The sequence below is a fragment of the Zootoca vivipara genome, chromosome 13, assembly GCF_963506605.1.
Source record: "Zootoca vivipara chromosome 13, rZooViv1.1, whole genome shotgun sequence".
Lineage (NCBI taxonomy): Eukaryota > Metazoa > Chordata > Lepidosauria > Squamata > Lacertidae > Zootoca > Zootoca vivipara.
Window position 1 is genome coordinate 6,933,358 of NC_083288.1, and position 18,891 is coordinate 6,952,248.

The window sequence follows — 18,891 nt, forward strand, 5'->3', positions numbered from 1 at the left end:
TCAGAGTTAATTCTATTTCATTTTGCCTCAAGCTCCACAAAGCCAGGAAATTGGAAGCTAAGGTTGATGCAGTAATAGGCATGCCCCATGAACACCAATAATGTCATGCAATATTACAAATTACAACATCTCCCAAGCACCACTTTCTGAAATCAACAATCTAAGTTAAACTGATTGGCTTTAGCAAATCAGTTTCACCCAAGAGAGCCTAGATCTAGCCCATGGCCACCCACTCAAGAACCTTACCCAGTAAGGGAAGATTAACGACCAGCTGGTAATTAGTTTGATTTTCTGAATCGAGTGGAAGATTTTGAAGGAGTGGCCTTACCACTGCATCCTATAATCAATATTATTTACTGGGACCTTGTATATGCAAAGCTATGCACCCTCCTCATGAGTACAGAACATTATTACACATCGCCATCATTTTTTTTTGGGGGGGTAGGTAAGATTTAGCTTAATTAACTATACTAAACCACCTTGCCATAGGGAGCAGCCTAAGGTCAGCTGCATTTTCAAGTGTCTATGGGCGTATGAAGCAAGTCTTCAGCTAGCAGGATTCTACACCACACCTCCTTGAGTAATTATATTAGAAGTGTCTTCTTTCTTAGATAAACCAACCAGTGAAGATGCTGTCAGGAAAGAGGTTAGGTCAGCTCTTCAGCAATGTATCATTAGTTAACTTTGACAACACCATTTCAGACAAAGGACAGTCTTGGTTGGGTTTAGGACTAAGGCAACAATGATTCATCACTAACAATCAAGGCTCTGGGGAGAGAAGGGAGGCAGGTATTTTTCACTTCAAAAAGGGGAAGGATATTCTCAAATGTCTTTCAACCTGAAATTTGTCAAAAGCTGTCCATTTTTACGTTATGTTTCTACATCCTAAAATGTGCTATATCCTGTGTGACTTTCAAACTTTCCAAATGGAGTAAGGTACACAAATTCATATTCATCAGATAAAGCAATATTCTTGGGTGTGTGGACTGGCTGTTCCTTAATTGTAAAGAAACATAAGGGAGGAAAACTATGAAGGTTGAACTGACTCGTGCTGACATCAAAGGACCGAGGAAGCAGCTCTGTCTACCCTGACAGCTCAGATTAATCTGAATGAACCAAGTCTTCTTGAATGATGCTTGGGAGAGCAATAGACACTCTTTATCTCTGCCAGATTCTGGATAGGACAATTCAAGAGTACCAAAGAAGAAAACTATTGCACAAGTGCTGGTCTTATTTTTAAGAGAGGGTCATAGAAGGGCCATCAACTGTCCTCCAAGTTCAATTTTCAACTCACAAAAGGTAAGTTTAGGGAGGGTAAATAGTTAACGTGGTAAATCAGGGTGATTTTACAACCCCATGATCCTGTGCAAGTACCACCCAGCCTGACGCTCCTGTTTATTCATGGCTGTTCACAACTCTTAACAACTATTCATATCTCGCTGTTATCTTGCCTTGCTGCTGTTTCAGTGACATCCTGACCCTATTCCTTTCCTCCTTACATTGTCCCAATACAGAGTCAAAGACCATGCATTTGATGCAATGACATAAGAACACTGTGTAGCCAAATTTAGCTGACAACAATAAGGACAAAGTGCTCATCTCAGTTGTTGTTGTTGAGTCATTTTGTTGTATCCATGGACCAGAGCACACCAGGCACTCCTGTCTTCCACTGCCTCCCGCAATTTGGTCAAACTCATATTCGAGAACACTGTCCAACCATCTCATCCTCTGTCATTGCCTTCTCCTTGTGCCCTCCATCTTTCCCAACATCAGGGTCTTTTCCAGGGAGTCTTCTCTTCTCATGAGGTGGCCAAAGTATTGGAGCCTCAGCTTCAGGATCTGTCCTTCCAGTGAGCACTCAGGGCTTATTTCCTTCAGAATGGATAGGTTTGATGTTCTTGCAGTCCATGGGACTCTCAAGAGTCTCCTCCAGCACCATAATTCAAAAGCATCAATTCTTCGGTGATCAGCCTTCTTTATGGTCCAGCTCTCAGTAGAAGAGTATAATGCCAACTCCTAGGGGTCAAGGTCCCTTCGGCCCCACAATAAAATATTTGTGGGGGCCAGCCCCTCCCCCAAGTTGATGAGCATTTCCATTCAAATGGAGTGTGTGCCGTGCCTTGTGATCAGTTCTGTGGGGTGCGGCTTATTTTATTCAAGCTGGCACCCTGCACATGGGTGATTCTATCCAATCAGAGATTGCTCTAGTAAATGCAGCTTCTCAGCCTTCTTGCAATGAGGCTCGCCTAAACAATGACTATCTGATGAAGCTTTTCATAAAGCACAGGAGGAGGGGGGGAATGGACCCAGCTCTCTCTTTTGCTCATCAGCGCTACACAAAACATATTTCTCAGCACTCAAATTTGCTTTCATGAAACAGCTGTCATAGTTAAGGCGATAATTTTCCAAAGCTAATTTGAAGGATTGTGGTTTTAACTCTGCATAAGGGATACTTCATCCACTGGAATCCAATATGCAGAGTTAAAGCCACAATCCTTCAAATTCACTTTGAATTTCTTTTGAGGAAGAAACCACTAGCAACATAGGGGCAACAGAACTTTGCTGAGAAACCTCAGTTATTCGGTTTATCCCCTTGGTTGCCCTCAAAACTGCTGCACTATTTCATTAGAAATTCCCTTTTTAAGTTGGTTTAGTTGAAAGTTTAATATTCTTAATAATAATCCCCCTTTCAGGAAGCTTTCTGTAACATAGATTTAAGATCATTTCTTAAATGATCTTCACACAATCTGTGAAACTAAAGTTTCAAGAGCTCCAAGCAAAGAGCAAATAAAGTCAATTTACCAACATATTGATGATATATAGTAATGGCTTTCTGGTCCCCTTTGTCAATAAAGCAGGCAGCTGAGAGTCAACGATCCATTAGTTAAGGAAAGCCCAAGCTGGCAATAAAGTCATAGGCTATCAAGTTCTGAAAGAACTCTTTGTGTTGATCTTGTCAGGAGTCCATTAATTTATCTGCCCATTTTCCAATTTTAAAACATTTGGGAAGTATTACACACATCCACTAGATCCTAATAATCATGGGAAAAAATTACATCTGCAATGCCTCTGAACTCCAATAAAAGCAGATGAAACCACATGGAAACATGAGAGAAGAAGCACCAAGCAATTTCCCTATGGGTTGCAAAGGGCGAGTCTGGATGGCTTCATCTTATCCATCGTCTCGAAAGTCTGTATTTTTAAATCCCTCAATCCTTTAACTGTGGACAGCACAGTTAACCCTCTGCCTACATATTTACTATATATTTTATTGCTTTCTCAAAAGACACACATATATTTGAAACTAGAGCCCTAAAGGCATCGTTGGAGTGCATCTGCAGACTATCGCCCTGAGAGAGGGTGTCTAGTCAAGGCCTGGGTTGTTGCTCAACTCACACAACTCCCTCAGTGACTGATAGGCCAAAGGCATATATGATATTGTGGAATGAAAAGAGACAGACTGAGAGGAGAGATCATAGAGTGTGGTGCCACTATCACATTTTTGTGTGCATCATTGCAAGAGCCTGCTCTTAACAACTCAAGGACGGCTTCCGTGGTTAATCCAAGCCATTTCTGCCATTCCGAGTGGCATTGAAGGAAGAAGGTCACCCGCTTTGCAGCGATGTCCCTAGGAATCAGAAAGAAGGGTACGTTAATATACGTACCCTGTTCTGGCATCTCTTAGCAAAGCAGTTGATACTATCTCGTACGTTGAACATCTTCTACCCTGTTTCTCATATTTTAAGACATACCCATAAAATAAGCCATAGCAGGATTTTTAAGCATTCAAGGAATATAAGCCATACCCCAAAAATAAGACATAGTGATAGGCACAGCAGCAATGCTGGCCGCAGCAGGAGGAGGAGGGAAAAAATAAGACATCCCTTGAAAATAAGCCATAGTGTGTTTTTTTGAGGAAAAAATAAATATAAGACATGTCTTATAATATGAGAAACACGGTAGTCTACAAGCTTGAAAACATTCTGTAAACAGCAGTGCCTTGTCAGACCCATCACACTGACAAGCAGGAGAGAAATACCACTGAATTAATCCTCACTACATCTTGTCATAGTTCTGTTACTGTTGCAGCTGACAACTGTCTTTGGGGATCAGTCTTTCAATTAAGCAAATGCCATCTAAATGTCTCCTGGAGACACCGAGGCATTTATGGAACTTGATCGTCTGCTGAACATTAGAGAGTGGCATTCTTAATGTATTATTAACATGACCTGCAACTCCTCCCAACTGCTGCTTTGGCCCCATGGTCTGATAGCAAACTTCCCCACTTCTTCTTTCAAAGCAGCCATCCTAAGAAATTAGATGCATGTTGTTTCCTTAAGGTCATACATGCATTGATTACTGTCAGTAGCTGTCAAGATGATGACCTGACCTTACATCAGTCACATCACTACTAATGTCCTGGGAGGTAGAGGTGGAGGTACCGAGGAGTGGGGTGCAGAGCAAACACGCCAGCAGGAACACCAAGTTGGTTCTGCTAGTGAGTTTGCATTGCACTGATCTCACCATCACCTTGTCCCCCCACCTTTACCTCCCAGTAAGCAGCAACGGCATGCTTGACCAGAGATGCACTGCCCATCCATGCCATCTGCTACTGATTTCTGTACACCTGATGACTAGCATGTGAGTTTGTGAGGTGACTCCATTGCACAAATGCATTGCACTCCAAATGATATTGAATTTTTTTTTATATGTGGTATTTTTTTGATGACCCATTCACATGTGGGAGTCATTGCTTGAGGCAGCTGTTAGCAGCTGGTGAGTGGCTATGATATTCTTAGAAGCAGAGCACTTTTCAATGGTGCTCACTTGACCCCCTGGATGGGGTGGTTTCCCCCATCCCCTTTGAGGCTGAAGGCATGGGGCCAGCATGTCAACATCCCAAAATGTATTCTATACAATTGACTTTTATTTATTTTTTCTTTGTATATTGTATTGTTGTTTAATTGCTATGGCCCATGGCTGACGCTGTGACAAATTGAAGCACTTTTGAAATGTTTATTTCTGTCCGGCTGGCAAAGAGTTAACCCACCTTCAGCCTGACTGGCATAGAACTCTGATGGGGGCGGGACTGTGCCCGGTTTTAAAAAAAGGAGGGAGAGTCGGTTTGGTCAGTGAGGAGGGAGAGGGAGGAAGGTGTGGTGTGGTGTTATGTGGTGGCTTGTATGAAGACAGTTAAGAGGCTGGGAAAACTTAAAGTTAAATGTTTGACTGAGTTTATTTTGTACAACTGGAACAAAGCTAATTAATAAATGACACGTTAAAGAATCACTTATGTTTTTAACACAATAAAACTTCATCTCTGTTTTTGCCAACAAGAGGTCCGTCTGTATTTTTCCAGCGAGGTACCAGGACTCACAGCCGTGGTGACTCAAGAGAGGGCAAAACTCACCTCAGGCAGGGAGGTAGTGGTTTGTGTCCTGTAGTTACACGGAGGAGGCTTAGAAGGGTAACCTGAGGTGCCAAGAAGTTGCCAGAGTGCATAGGGCAAACTTCTACAGTGGGGAAATCCAACTGAGGGAGACCCTTTACTGGAGGCAAGAGGTTATTCCTGGGGGACAGCCTAGAGTTTCTTAAGGTACCAGGCCACGCAAGCTGGAAGGCTCTCCTTACTAAGAAACTCATTAGTAAAAGGGGGTTTATTTTTGAGGCGGCAGGACCAGAGGGTGGGTGTTTTCCCCTCTGGATTCCTGTGTCGCAGTGATAGTAAGGCAGAGTGGGACCAGGGTCGTCACATTTTTGGTGGCAGCGTCGTGATCGAAATTCAAAGCTCACGCGCCTAGTTTGGTTTGAGTCTGTCAGGATTTTCCTGTGAGGAAAATGACTCACGTAAGAAAACCCAGAGAGGCAAAAGGAGATGAAAGAACGGAAGGGGCTGAGGGAAGCCCAGGTTCTGAGGTAGAACTGATGAAACTACGAATTGAGATGGCCCGAATTGAAGCTGAGAGGGAAAAGATAGCAGCTGAAAGTGAGAGGGAAAAAGCCAGAATTGAAAGTGAGAGAGAGAGAGCTAGGATTGAAGCTGAAAGTGAGAGGGAAAAAGCCAGAATTGAAAGTGAGAGAGAAAAAGCCAGAATTGAAAGTGAGAGAGAAAAAGCCAGAATTGAAGCTGAGAGGGAAAAGATAGCATCTGAAAGTGAGAGGGAAAAAGCTAGAATTGAAGCTGAGGAGAGAATGCAGTCAGAGAGGATAAGGGCACAATTAGAACAGGACAGAATGAAGCTTGAAGAGATACGTTTGCGATCAGAATTAACTCAGAGTCCAGTTAATAATGATAGTATCACAATTAATTTAAAAAGGTTCCCCAAATTTGGAAAAGACGATAATGTCGAATCGTTTCTATTTACCTTCGAACGCGTTTGTGTGGAATTTCAAATACCTGAGGAGAACTGGATGCTTTATTTAAGACCTCAAATTTGTGGGATACTAAGTGAAATTTATGCTGACCTGAGGGAAGAAGAGCTGTCAAGTTACCAAGTATTTAAGCAAAGGGTCAGGGTTCGATGTGGGCTCACGGCTGAACAAAGCAGAAAGGCTTTTCGTGAGGCAAAAAAGGAACATAAAGAGACTTATGCCCAACTAGCTAGCCGCTTAGATAAATTACTTGACAGATGGATTCAAGGGAGTGGAGTGAAGGACTTTGATGAGTTAAAACAATTAATTTGTTTAGAACAATTTTTTAAGCAAATCCCTAGCAATTTACGTTGGTTCTTGAGGGATAAAAAACTGAAAACTGTGGCACAGGTTGCCGAGGTCTTAGACGAACTACAAGGTGATTTCAATGAAATAGCATTCCCAAAACACTCACAGAAGGGTAATCCATGGAGAAACAGAGAAATTAAAGACAGGCAAGAAAATTTTCCTGTCAGGGAATCAGTTTCTGACAAGACAGGGTCTAAGAAAATCACTTGTTTTTTCTGTAATCGTGAGGGCCATGTACGTGCCAGGTGCCCCCTGCTGGTTAAGTCGCAAACTACACCTACTGCAGCTAAACAAGTAAAACTGGTAATGCAGTCACAGGAAAATAGCTCGCCTCAGACAGAAGGCTCAGAGAAAACAGACAGTCCAACTGAGACTACTTCTAAGGTCTTGCAGGTCTGGAGGGCTGAGCAGGAGTGCAACCAAGATTACATGGAGCCAATTGAATTAAATGGTCAGTTTTGTTTAGGTTTGAGGGACACAGGAGCAGAAGTCTCACTTGTTAAATCACAATTTGTTCCAAAGGAGCAGTACCTCAAGGGTCAGTCCTATAGTTTAAAAGGCATATGGGGCCCACATTTTGAAGTACCATTAGCTGAAGTTGATATTACCTACAAAGGATTTTGTGGCAAATGGAGAGTAGGAATCCTAAATGAATTGGAGGTACCCTTTTTAATAGGGAATGACCTAGCTAGTCAGAAGCACCGTATTCAAGTGATAACTAGGTCACAGTCTCAAGTCACTGAGAGTAATCCTCCTGCAGTTATAGAGTCACCCATAGAGCCTGGTGAGGATGAAGGGCTGATTAGCGTGCCAGTGGTCCAGGAGCACGGTGCCCAATTCTTGAGTGATCAAAAAGAGGATGAAATTATAAAAGAGCTGTGGGGTAAAGCACAAAGTCCTACTGCAGAAGTAACTGTAGAGAACCCCTGCTTATTTACCACCATTGAGGGAAGACTGTATAGAATTTCTAGGAGGAGGAAAACTGCTGCGGTTTGGGAAAGGAAGAAACAGTTAGTGTTGCCAAGAGCTTACCGGTTGCAAGTGCTACAAATGGCACACGACGCACCCTCAGCAGCGCATCTAGGCATTAGAAAGACTAGTGATAGAATCCAAGCAAGATTTTACTGGCCTGGGATGGGCAAGGACATCAAAGAGTATTGCAAGTCCTGTGTGATCTGCCAAAAAGCAGGCAAAAGAGCGGACAAAACGCGAGGCTTGTTACAGTCTATTCCTGTAATTACTGAGCCCTTTTCCAGAGTAGGAGTGGACATCCTCGGGCCTATCTCCAGAGTTACTAAAAGGGGGAATAAGTTTATTTTATGCCTAGTGGATTATGCTACGCGCTATCCAGAAGCAATACCTCTAAAGGACATTGACTCAAAGACTGTAGCAAAAGCCCTCATGTCGGTGTTCTTAAGGCTGGGATTCCCCAAAGAAATTATAACAGATTTAGGGACATCCTTCACGTCCAAGACCATGGAAGAGCTTTTAACCCTTTGTGGGATTAAGCATGTTAAAACTACGGCTTACCATCCGCAGTCGAATGGCTTGACGGAGAAATTTAATTCGACCCTGAGCCGGATGCTAAAGACCTATTCCATCAATCATCCTAATGACTGGGATGAGAGGCTGCAACACTTCCTATTCGGTTATCGCGAAGTGCCGCAGGAGAGCACAGGGTTCAGTCCTTTTGAACTCCTATTTGGACGACAGCCACGAGGACCCCTAGACTTGATGAAAGCAGCGTGGTCAGGGGAGGAGCAGATCGACAGCCCTGATGTTGTGACGTATCTACAGGAGCTGCAGAGCGACCTTCAAGAGCTACGGGAGCAAGCTGCTCACAACTTGCAGCAGGCACAGCGTCGACAGAAGCAGTGGTATGATGCACACGCAAGAGACAGATCTTTTCAGCCTGGTGACAGTGTGCTCGTGTTAAGAACAAGACGTCGAAAGAAGTTGGAGATGTCGTGGGACGGTCCCTTCAAAGTGGTCGAGAGGATATCAGCGGTGAACTATTTGGTAGAGTTAGATGGGGAAGGGAACCGATGTAAAAAATTTCATGTAAATTTACTTAAGCCTTATTTTGACAGAAATAAGTTGGTGTTACAAGTAAAGGGGAAGATGACCCAAGGAATTCATTTAACTGGGTGGGGAGAGCTGAGGAATGGCACAACTCTAGCAGAGGTGTCATTCGATGAAAGTCTGACCCCAGAGAAAAAGGAGCAGTTAAAAATAGTCCTTGCTCAGTTTGCCCAGATCTTCTCAAACATCCCAGGGAGGACCAGCCTAGCAACTCATGTAATAGACACAGGGTAAGCACATAAGTGGGAAGGAAAACATCATAGCGGACGCCTTATCCAGGTATTTTTGAGAGGTATAGGATGGTGCAAATTATTATATGAAACGGTGGTAACCCTAGCAAAACAGTTGTGCTTAGGCGTTATAATCTAACACATGTCAAACATGGTTTATTTGTGTACAAGTTTATGAGATGTTAATTTAGTTGACTTTGTAATATGAGTGTTATAGAATGCATTGAAGGATTTATAACCCCAAGCCCATTGCTTTGGCATTGCTCTAGTTAGTTAAGAGCAAGCCGACGCAATGTCTTTGTGGTGGGGGAGATATGTGACAAATTGAAGCACTTTTGAAATGTTTATTTCTGTCCGGCTGGCAAAGAGTTAACCCACCTTCAGCCTGACTGGCATAGAACTCTGATGGGGGCGGGACTGTGCCCGGTTTTAAAAAAAGGAGGGAGAGTCGGTTTGGTCAGTGAGGAGGGAGAGGGAGGAAGGTGTGGTGTGGTGTTATGTGGTGGCTTGTATGAAGACAGTTAAGAGGCTGGGAAAACTTAAAGTTAAATGTTTGACTGAGTTTATTTTGTACAACTGGAACAAAGCTAATTAATAAATGACACGTTAAAGAATCACTTATGTTTTTAACACAATAAAACTTCATCTCTGTTTTTGCCAACAAGAGGTCCGTCTGTATTTTTCCAGCGAGGTACCAGGACTCACAGCCGTGGTGACTCAAGAGAGGGCAAAACTCACCTCAGGCAGGGAGGTAGTGGTTTGTGTCCTGTAGTTACACGGAGGAGGCTTAGAAGGGTAACCTGAGGTGCCAAGAAGTTGCCAGAGTGCATAGGGCAAACTTCTACAGTGGGGAAATCCAACTGAGGGAGACCCTTTACTGGAGGCAAGAGGTTATTCCTGGGGGACAGCCTAGAGTTTCTTAAGGTACCAGGCCACGCAAGCTGGAAGGCTCTCCTTACTAAGAAACTCATTAGTAAAAGGGGGTTTATTTTTGAGGCGGCAGGACCAGAGGGTGGGTGTTTTCCCCTCTGGATTCCTGTGTCGCAGTGATAGTAAGGCAGAGTGGGACCAGGGTCGTCACATTTTTGGTGGCAGCGTCGTGATCGAAATTCAAAGCTCACGCGCCTAGTTTGGTTTGAGTCTGTCAGGATTTTCCTGTGAGGAAAATGACTCACGTAAGAAAACCCAGAGAGGCAAAAGGAGATGAAAGAACGGAAGGGGCTGAGGGAAGCCCAGGTTCTGAGGTAGAACTGATGAAACTACGAATTGAGATGGCCCGAATTGAAGCTGAGAGGGAAAAGATAGCAGCTGAAAGTGAGAGGGAAAAAGCCAGAATTGAAAGTGAGAGAGAGAGAGCTAGGATTGAAGCTGAAAGTGAGAGGGAAAAAGCCAGAATTGAAAGTGAGAGAGAAAAAGCCAGAATTGAAAGTGAGAGAGAAAAAGCCAGAATTGAAGCTGAGAGGGAAAAGATAGCATCTGAAAGTGAGAGGGAAAAAGCTAGAATTGAAGCTGAGGAGAGAATGCAGTCAGAGAGGATAAGGGCACAATTAGAACAGGACAGAATGAAGCTTGAAGAGATACGTTTGCGATCAGAATTAACTCAGAGTCCAGTTAATAATGATAGTATCACAATTAATTTAAAAAGGTTCCCCAAATTTGGAAAAGACGATAATGTCGAATCGTTTCTATTTACCTTCGAACGCGTTTGTGTGGAATTTCAAATACCTGAGGAGAACTGGATGCTTTATTTAAGACCTCAAATTTGTGGGATACTAAGTGAAATTTATGCTGACCTGAGGGAAGAAGAGCTGTCAAGTTACCAAGTATTTAAGCAAAGGGTCAGGGTTCGATGTGGGCTCACGGCTGAACAAAGCAGAAAGGCTTTTCGTGAGGCAAAAAAGGAACATAAAGAGACTTATGCCCAACTAGCTAGCCGCTTAGATAAATTACTTGACAGATGGATTCAAGGGAGTGGAGTGAAGGACTTTGATGAGTTAAAACAATTAATTTGTTTAGAACAATTTTTTAAGCAAATCCCTAGCAATTTACGTTGGTTCTTGAGGGATAAAAAACTGAAAACTGTGGCACAGGTTGCCGAGGTCTTAGACGAACTACAAGGTGATTTCAATGAAATAGCATTCCCAAAACACTCACAGAAGGGTAATCCATGGAGAAACAGAGAAATTAAAGACAGGCAAGAAAATTTTCCTGTCAGGGAATCAGTTTCTGACAAGACAGGGTCTAAGAAAATCACTTGTTTTTTCTGTAATCGTGAGGGCCATGTACGTGCCAGGTGCCCCCTGCTGGTTAAGTCGCAAACTACACCTACTGCAGCTAAACAAGTAAAACTGGTAATGCAGTCACAGGAAAATAGCTCGCCTCAGACAGAAGGCTCAGAGAAAACAGACAGTCCAACTGAGACTACTTCTAAGGTCTTGCAGGTCTGGAGGGCTGAGCAGGAGTGCAACCAAGATTACATGGAGCCAATTGAATTAAATGGTCAGTTTTGTTTAGGTTTGAGGGACACAGGAGCAGAAGTCTCACTTGTTAAATCACAATTTGTTCCAAAGGAGCAGTACCTCAAGGGTCAGTCCTATAGTTTAAAAGGCATATGGGGCCCACATTTTGAAGTACCATTAGCTGAAGTTGATATTACCTACAAAGGATTTTGTGGCAAATGGAGAGTAGGAATCCTAAATGAATTGGAGGTACCCTTTTTAATAGGGAATGACCTAGCTAGTCAGAAGCACCGTATTCAAGTGATAACTAGGTCACAGTCTCAAGTCACTGAGAGTAATCCTCCTGCAGTTATAGAGTCACCCATAGAGCCTGGTGAGGATGAAGGGCTGATTAGCGTGCCAGTGGTCCAGGAGCACGGTGCCCAATTCTTGAGTGATCAAAAAGAGGATGAAACTATAAAAGAGCTGTAAATGTAAATAAATGACACGTTAAAGAATCACTTATGTTTTTAACACAATAAAACTTCATCTCTGTTTTTGCCAACAAGAGGTCCGTCTGTATTTTTCCAGCGAGGTACCAGGACTCACAGCCGTGGTGACTCAAGAGAGGGCAAAACTCACCTCAGGCAGGGAGGTAGTGGTTTGTGTCCTGTAGTTACACGGAGGAGGCTTAGAAGGGTAACCTGAGGTGCCAAGAAGTTGCCAGAGTGCATAGGGCAAACTTCTACAGTGGGGAAATCCAACTGAGGGAGACCCTTTACTGGAGGCAAGAGGTTATTCCTGGGGGACAGCCTAGAGTTTCTTAAGGTACCAGGCCACGCAAGCTGATTTCTGTACACCTGATGACTAGCATGTGAGTTTGTGAGGTGACTCCATTGCACAAATGCATTGCACTCCAAATGATATTGAATTTTTTTTTATATGTGGTATTTTTTTGATGACCCATTCACATGTGGGAGTCATTGCTTGAGGCAGCTGTTAGCAGCTGGTGAGTGGCTATGATATTCTTAGAAGCAGAGCACTTTTCAATGGTGCTCACTTGACCCCCTGGATGGGGTGGTTTCCCCCATCCCCTTTGAGGCTGAAGGCATGGGGCCAGCATGTCAACATCCCAAAATGTATTCTATACAATTGACTTTTATTTATTTTTTCTTTGTATATTGTATTGTTGTTTAATTGCTATGGCCCATGGCTGACGCTGTGACAAATTGAAGCACTTTTGAAATGTTTATTTCTGTCCGGCTGGCAAAGAGTTAACCCACCTTCAGCCTGACTGGCATAGAACTCTGATGGGGGCGGGACTGTGCCCGGTTTTAAAAAAAGGAGGGAGAGTCGGTTTGGTCAGTGAGGAGGGAGAGGGAGGAAGGTGTGGTGTGGTGTTATGTGGTGGCTTGTATGAAGACAGTTAAGAGGCTGGGAAAACTTAAAGTTAAATGTTTGACTGAGTTTATTTTGTACAACTGGAACAAAGCTAATTAATAAATGACACGTTAAAGAATCACTTATGTTTTTAACACAATAAAACTTCATCTCTGTTTTTGCCAACAAGAGGTCCGTCTGTATTTTTCCAGCGAGGTACCAGGACTCACAGCCGTGGTGACTCAAGAGAGGGCAAAACTCACCTCAGGCAGGGAGGTAGTGGTTTGTGTCCTGTAGTTACACGGAGGAGGCTTAGAAGGGTAACCTGAGGTGCCAAGAAGTTGCCAGAGTGCATAGGGCAAACTTCTACAGTGGGGAAATCCAACTGAGGGAGACCCTTTACTGGAGGCAAGAGGTTATTCCTGGGGGACAGCCTAGAGTTTCTTAAGGTACCAGGCCACGCAAGCTGGAAGGCTCTCCTTACTAAGAAACTCATTAGTAAAAGGGGGTTTATTTTTGAGGCGGCAGGACCAGAGGGTGGGTGTTTTCCCCTCTGGATTCCTGTGTCGCAGTGATAGTAAGGCAGAGTGGGACCAGGGTCGTCACAGACGCAAATAAAGATTCATTCATTCATTCCCAACATATTGGGTGCTTGGTCAATGGGGCAGGGTGGGACACACACCTTTATAACCTGGTCTACCAGAGAGCCTTGGGCAGAACATCATAGGATCTCACCTCACTTACCCGGTGCAACAATATGGAGTCAACAAAGTGCCCTTTAGGGGTCAAGTAGAAATTTAAGTAGGAGGGACGCGGGTGGCGCTGTGGGTTAAACCACAGAGCCTAGGGCTTGCCAATCAGAAGGTCGGCGGTTCGAATCCCCGTGACGGGGTGAGCTCCCGTTGCTTGGTCCCAGCTCCTGCCAACCTAGCAGTTTGAAAGCACATCAAAGTGCAAGTAGATAAATAGATACTGCTAAAGCTAATAAAGGTCCTTAAGTTGCGCCCAGGCAGGGACAAGGACAGTCAATAACGACACCGAGGGTTGAATTCAGAGAAAGGATTTAATTCTTAAATTCTTAAATTTAAGAGACTCTTGGTGATCACCTTCACGACAAGAGTAAAGAAAGACAAATTTGCAAAGATTCTTATACACTCCTTGGGCTGCTCCCCCCCCCCCAGGAATCCACTCTGCAAGTGTGCACACGCAAGAGGGTCATAGATTACATATGGATCTTCCTGTGTCCGGTCCTTCTCGTAAACACATGCTGACTCAACAAAGCCTTCAGTAAGGCTAGTTTATGCGTCAAGCTAGCATAAGCCTCTCTCTCTGCCTCTCGTACTGTGTTCCAGACAATGCCAGCTTATTCGACCTTGATAGCAAGCTGTCTCACTGTTCCTTTTGTTTACATTACACTTTGACACACAGAGAGGCAAAGAGGAAAGCATTTTAAAAAGCATTTTAGTAGGAAAGCATCCCAGGGATATGGGGGGTTGGGCTAAGCCATACAATCAGAATTATACAATGCAAACTATATGATCAGATTTAGCTCAATAACACAATTGGCAAATCTCTCCCTTCAATATCACCTGGAAGCTGTACACCGGCTCCCTCGGCCAATAACGTGAGATGAGCGCCGCAACCCCAGAGTCGGTCACGACTGGACCTAATGATCAGGGGTACCTTTACCTTCAGTAATTTTAGGGAGGGGTTTTATGGAGCTTTTTTTGCTTACCCATTACTATCCCAGCATCTGAGATGTGGTATGCAGGTTGATTTCACTTATTCGGTCACAACTAGCAGGTAGAGGGGCAGCTGAGGTCAGTTAGGATACTTTGGTGAGCCCCCTGAGGCAGCTAGAGCAGGCATCCCCAAACTTTGGCCCTCCAGATGTTTTGGACTACAATTCCCATCTTCCCTGGCCACTGGTCCTGTTAGCTAGGAATCATGGGAGTTGTAGGCCGAAACATCTGGAGGGCCGCAGTTTGGGGATGCCTGAGTTAGAGGGTGAAAGGTAACTTGCTGCTCCACATTGCAAGCTGATTTGAGGGAAGGTGGAAAGTGGTGGCCGTTGACCCCTGGAGGGATCAAACACTGGCCAGCAGGTATGAGGTGGAACAGATAGGAACCCTCTAGGTTTACCTTTATGGTGGGTGTGCCAGGAAAGGTGCAGATCAACAAGTCAGTTGCTGCACTGTATAGAGACAGGGTGTTAGGCACTGTATAGAGACAGGGTGCTTGTTGCAGATTCCCGTTGGTTATGGTTAATAAAGTTGTAGCTCTTAACCCACTTGCTGTTTTCTGTCTTCATTTGGGTGGGTATGTGCTTTGCTGAATAAAAAATAAATAAATCACATCTTGAAATCAAGATAAATGACATGCACCGTATTCCCACATTCTAATAAACCTGTAGCCCAATGAGCAAAAGAGAGAAGATTAGTACTGTAAGATTTATTCTTGACAAATCCCCGCTGCCTCCCCATAATCATTGCAGTTATTAAGTTGCTTACAGTCTGATGGCTTTATTATCTGTTCTACTATCTTCCCTGGAATTGAAGCCTGGCTGATCCATCTGTGGTTTCTTGGATTCTTCTTTCCCGCATTTTTGGAGATTTTGAAATAGGTCTCTTCCAGTCTTGTGGCACATCAACTGATCTCTTTCCAGGATTTATCTGGGTTTGAGGGATTCGATCTTTGCAAACTCCAACATGAACTGACTGATCCACAACTCCTGGACTAATGTGCAGATCGGAGCTCAGTTATCTGCTAGCCTTTTCACTCCCTGAATGTCCTGGCATCCTTTTTCACTTAAAAAAAAAGTTTAGAAATGCATTATTTCAAGATAAAATGACTCAAATGTATGTATTTAAGTGTTTATTTTCCTGTGGAAGGCAGATGTGGAAATGGAAGAGCATGGACAAACTGTATGGGTAAGGACATGGGAAAGTGATGGACCTGAAATAGACTGTTTCCTCCATCTTTAACATGAAATTCAACCACGGCTCCCTTCCAAATCCTTCCTCACCTGTAATCAGGACAGGAGCTCCAGTAGAATAGCTGGTATGGTTGTGGTGGAAATCTGGATACTATTGACAGTAGCAGACACACCTGGCTTGTTGAAGCATCATGTTGTTGCATGCATGAAAGCTTCTGCACCCTGCCCTTCACGGATACAAACCCAAGTGGATAACGGGCTACATTATTGAGTTTCTGTTTAGCACATGCATTCATAAGTAGCAATTCACATGCCTTTTATTTACGAGCATAAAATCAGAAACAGCGGAGAACACAGCAGAACCATTTTGTTGATATTGCATCATAAAAAGAGGCTTGATGGAGGATGTGTGCGTGTGCATGAGAGAGAAAGAGACAGAGAGAGAGATGATACATGTGGAAGTGTTGCCAGTTTTATTGCAACTAACTTTTGGTAATTCATCTTTGTCAATAATTAGTCAACTTTAGTGTGGCAGACAAAATTTGCTAAAATGATGGATCTGCTTAGGGAGTGACATAACTGCTGATCGACTTGGATGCATTGGTTAGAAAGTCACAATGAGAATAATAATATAGAGCATTGCAGAAGTGAATTTCAGGTTTATTTTAACATGATAATCAATGGTTCTTAATGATGTAGAAGGGATTGAATGCACTAGGACAGGGGTTCTTAGACTTGGGTCACCTGCTCTTTTTGGACTACAACTTCCATCATCCCTAGCTAGCAGGACCAGTAGTCAGGGATGATGGGAATTGTAGTCCAAAACCCGCTAGAGACCCAATTTTGGGAAACCTGCACTAGGGAAACTAATGACTGGGGATTTGATTGGTGAACCATGTGAGATGTAGCTGGGGCATAATCTAGTGAATTACTTGGAAGTATTTTATGCTTGCCTCAGAGCCACTTTTTTTAAGGAAAAGACAAGTTTTGTCTCAGGCCCTGTGACCAGCTGGCATTGGGGTTTCTAGGCTGACCTAGCTTGGTGTAAGTGCTTGGCGCCTGACCTTCTGCCCTTACGTGGTCAACAGAGCCGTACCACTTTCCAAAACAATACGAGGACTGAAGCACAGCCATCTTTCTAAAGTCATACCTCTCTAAACTTTGCAATGCAGTTCCCCAGCCAAGTATTTTGTGCGAAAAGTCACATGCTGAGGCAAAGTGTGTATTAAAATGCACATATTACATATGCTTCGGCTATTCCTCCCCCCCCCAACATTGGGACATCCTGTTTTGTGAGACCGTGGTCTCGCATGGGAGCAGACCTGTCCAATATATGCAAGATTGTGTGAAAGCACAGCGCCAAAAAAGAAAGACGTGTTTGAGGGCTCCATGCTCTTGCATGGGCCATGTGACTTGTACAGGAGTGCAGCCTGGAAGACATGCAGCCCGGTTTTGGCCTGTGACATGCTAGAGGATATGATGAAAATAACCTGCAAAAATGGATTTTCAGATAAAGGGGTTTGCAAAGGAACAGCAGGGAGTGTGGGGTTGAGGTCTGTTACCTCATGTTTCAGTCTGTCCCCAAATACTGCCTCCAGCATCACAGAAAACATTATATGCAGCTGAATGGATATACATGGGTTTTTTATTTATTTCCCAAGCCTGGGCAGCCCTTATCCAGTAAACATCAACCTGATTTGCAGATTGTGGGGGTGGGGGTGTACTTTTCCATCTCATTGTTTCTAGGATTTCATTTTAACATATATAATCTGTCAGACGTAAACAGGGAAGAAGCCATCTTGCCAGAAATGCCACTCTTATTGTCCTCAGAGGACTATCAAACACTTCCCTGTTCTTTGTACTCCCTCTGAAAATTTCATTTGGTTCTGCCCTTGACCCAGGATTAAGGTGCTTCAAGCAGAATCAGGAAGCAGATGAGTGTCATTTTGCATTACACCCTTATCTCAATTTCCATGCTGTCCAATCAAAGCGTTTTCTTCTTATGAGCGTATTTACTGCTACAAATATGTGTTGTGTGTGGTTTTTTTTTCATTTCACAAAGAAAAAAGGCAATGAGAAAGGCAGGCTGACATCTCATCTTCGTAACAGATTTGACAAAAAATTATCTGGAAATGTTGAGCGTACCAAGAGTATTTTACTGGGACAGCTCTGCCATACTCAAGGATAAGTGTTCATCTGAACTTCCTTGAAAGAGTGCAGGTGATTATGGTGTGAGGCTAGAGTGTATAAAGGAGAGTGCTGCTTTTGATTAAAAGGTTGCTATTAAAAAAATAGGTTACATTCCCACCTCCTTCACAGGAAGCTGGAAGCATCATTGGAGGGTAACATACTTGCTTATACATTCCACCATGTATACTATCAATTTATATGTGATTGGCATGTTTTAATGCTCGCCAGCTTTATAATGCATTTAAAAAGGTTAGTATTCTCAAAACTGAGTTGAACATTTGGCTTACATTTTGAAATAAATTAATATTAGACTGCTTCTTGTAACAGTCTATAAGGATTTGTTTGCTATTGTGAGCCACTTTGGCACAATTTGCAAACAGCTCAGTGCCTATAGATTCCTCTGGTAGAAAGAGTGGTAGACTAAGGGTTAACTATTATCTTTCTTCTCTACTATGAGTGGCCATCAATGTTGCATTTTCAGTTCCATACTGTCCTGATACTCAAAACAGGGAGACAAGGGAGGTAGCATATTTATATCCCATCCTTCACCAGTAGAATTGTCTCCCGTACATAGGAGGGACAACACTGGGATGGGTGAGGGGTGTTAAGACATCATCCACCCACCAGGTGGCCCTCTCTTCTCAACCATTTCAGCGCAACAAAGAAACACCATGACATAGGCTTGGCAGCTACAGTGGTACCTCTGCTTACGAATAACTCTACTTACGAATGTTTCTACTTACGAACGGAGCTCCGCCCGCCATCTTGGGTGTGGTTTAGATAGGATTTTTTCTACTTATCAATGTTTAGATAGGGTTGTTTCGACTTACGAATTTTTCTCCCAATGCATTCCTATGGGATTCGACTTACAAATTTTTTCGACTTACGAATGTGTGTTTGGAACGCATTAAATTCG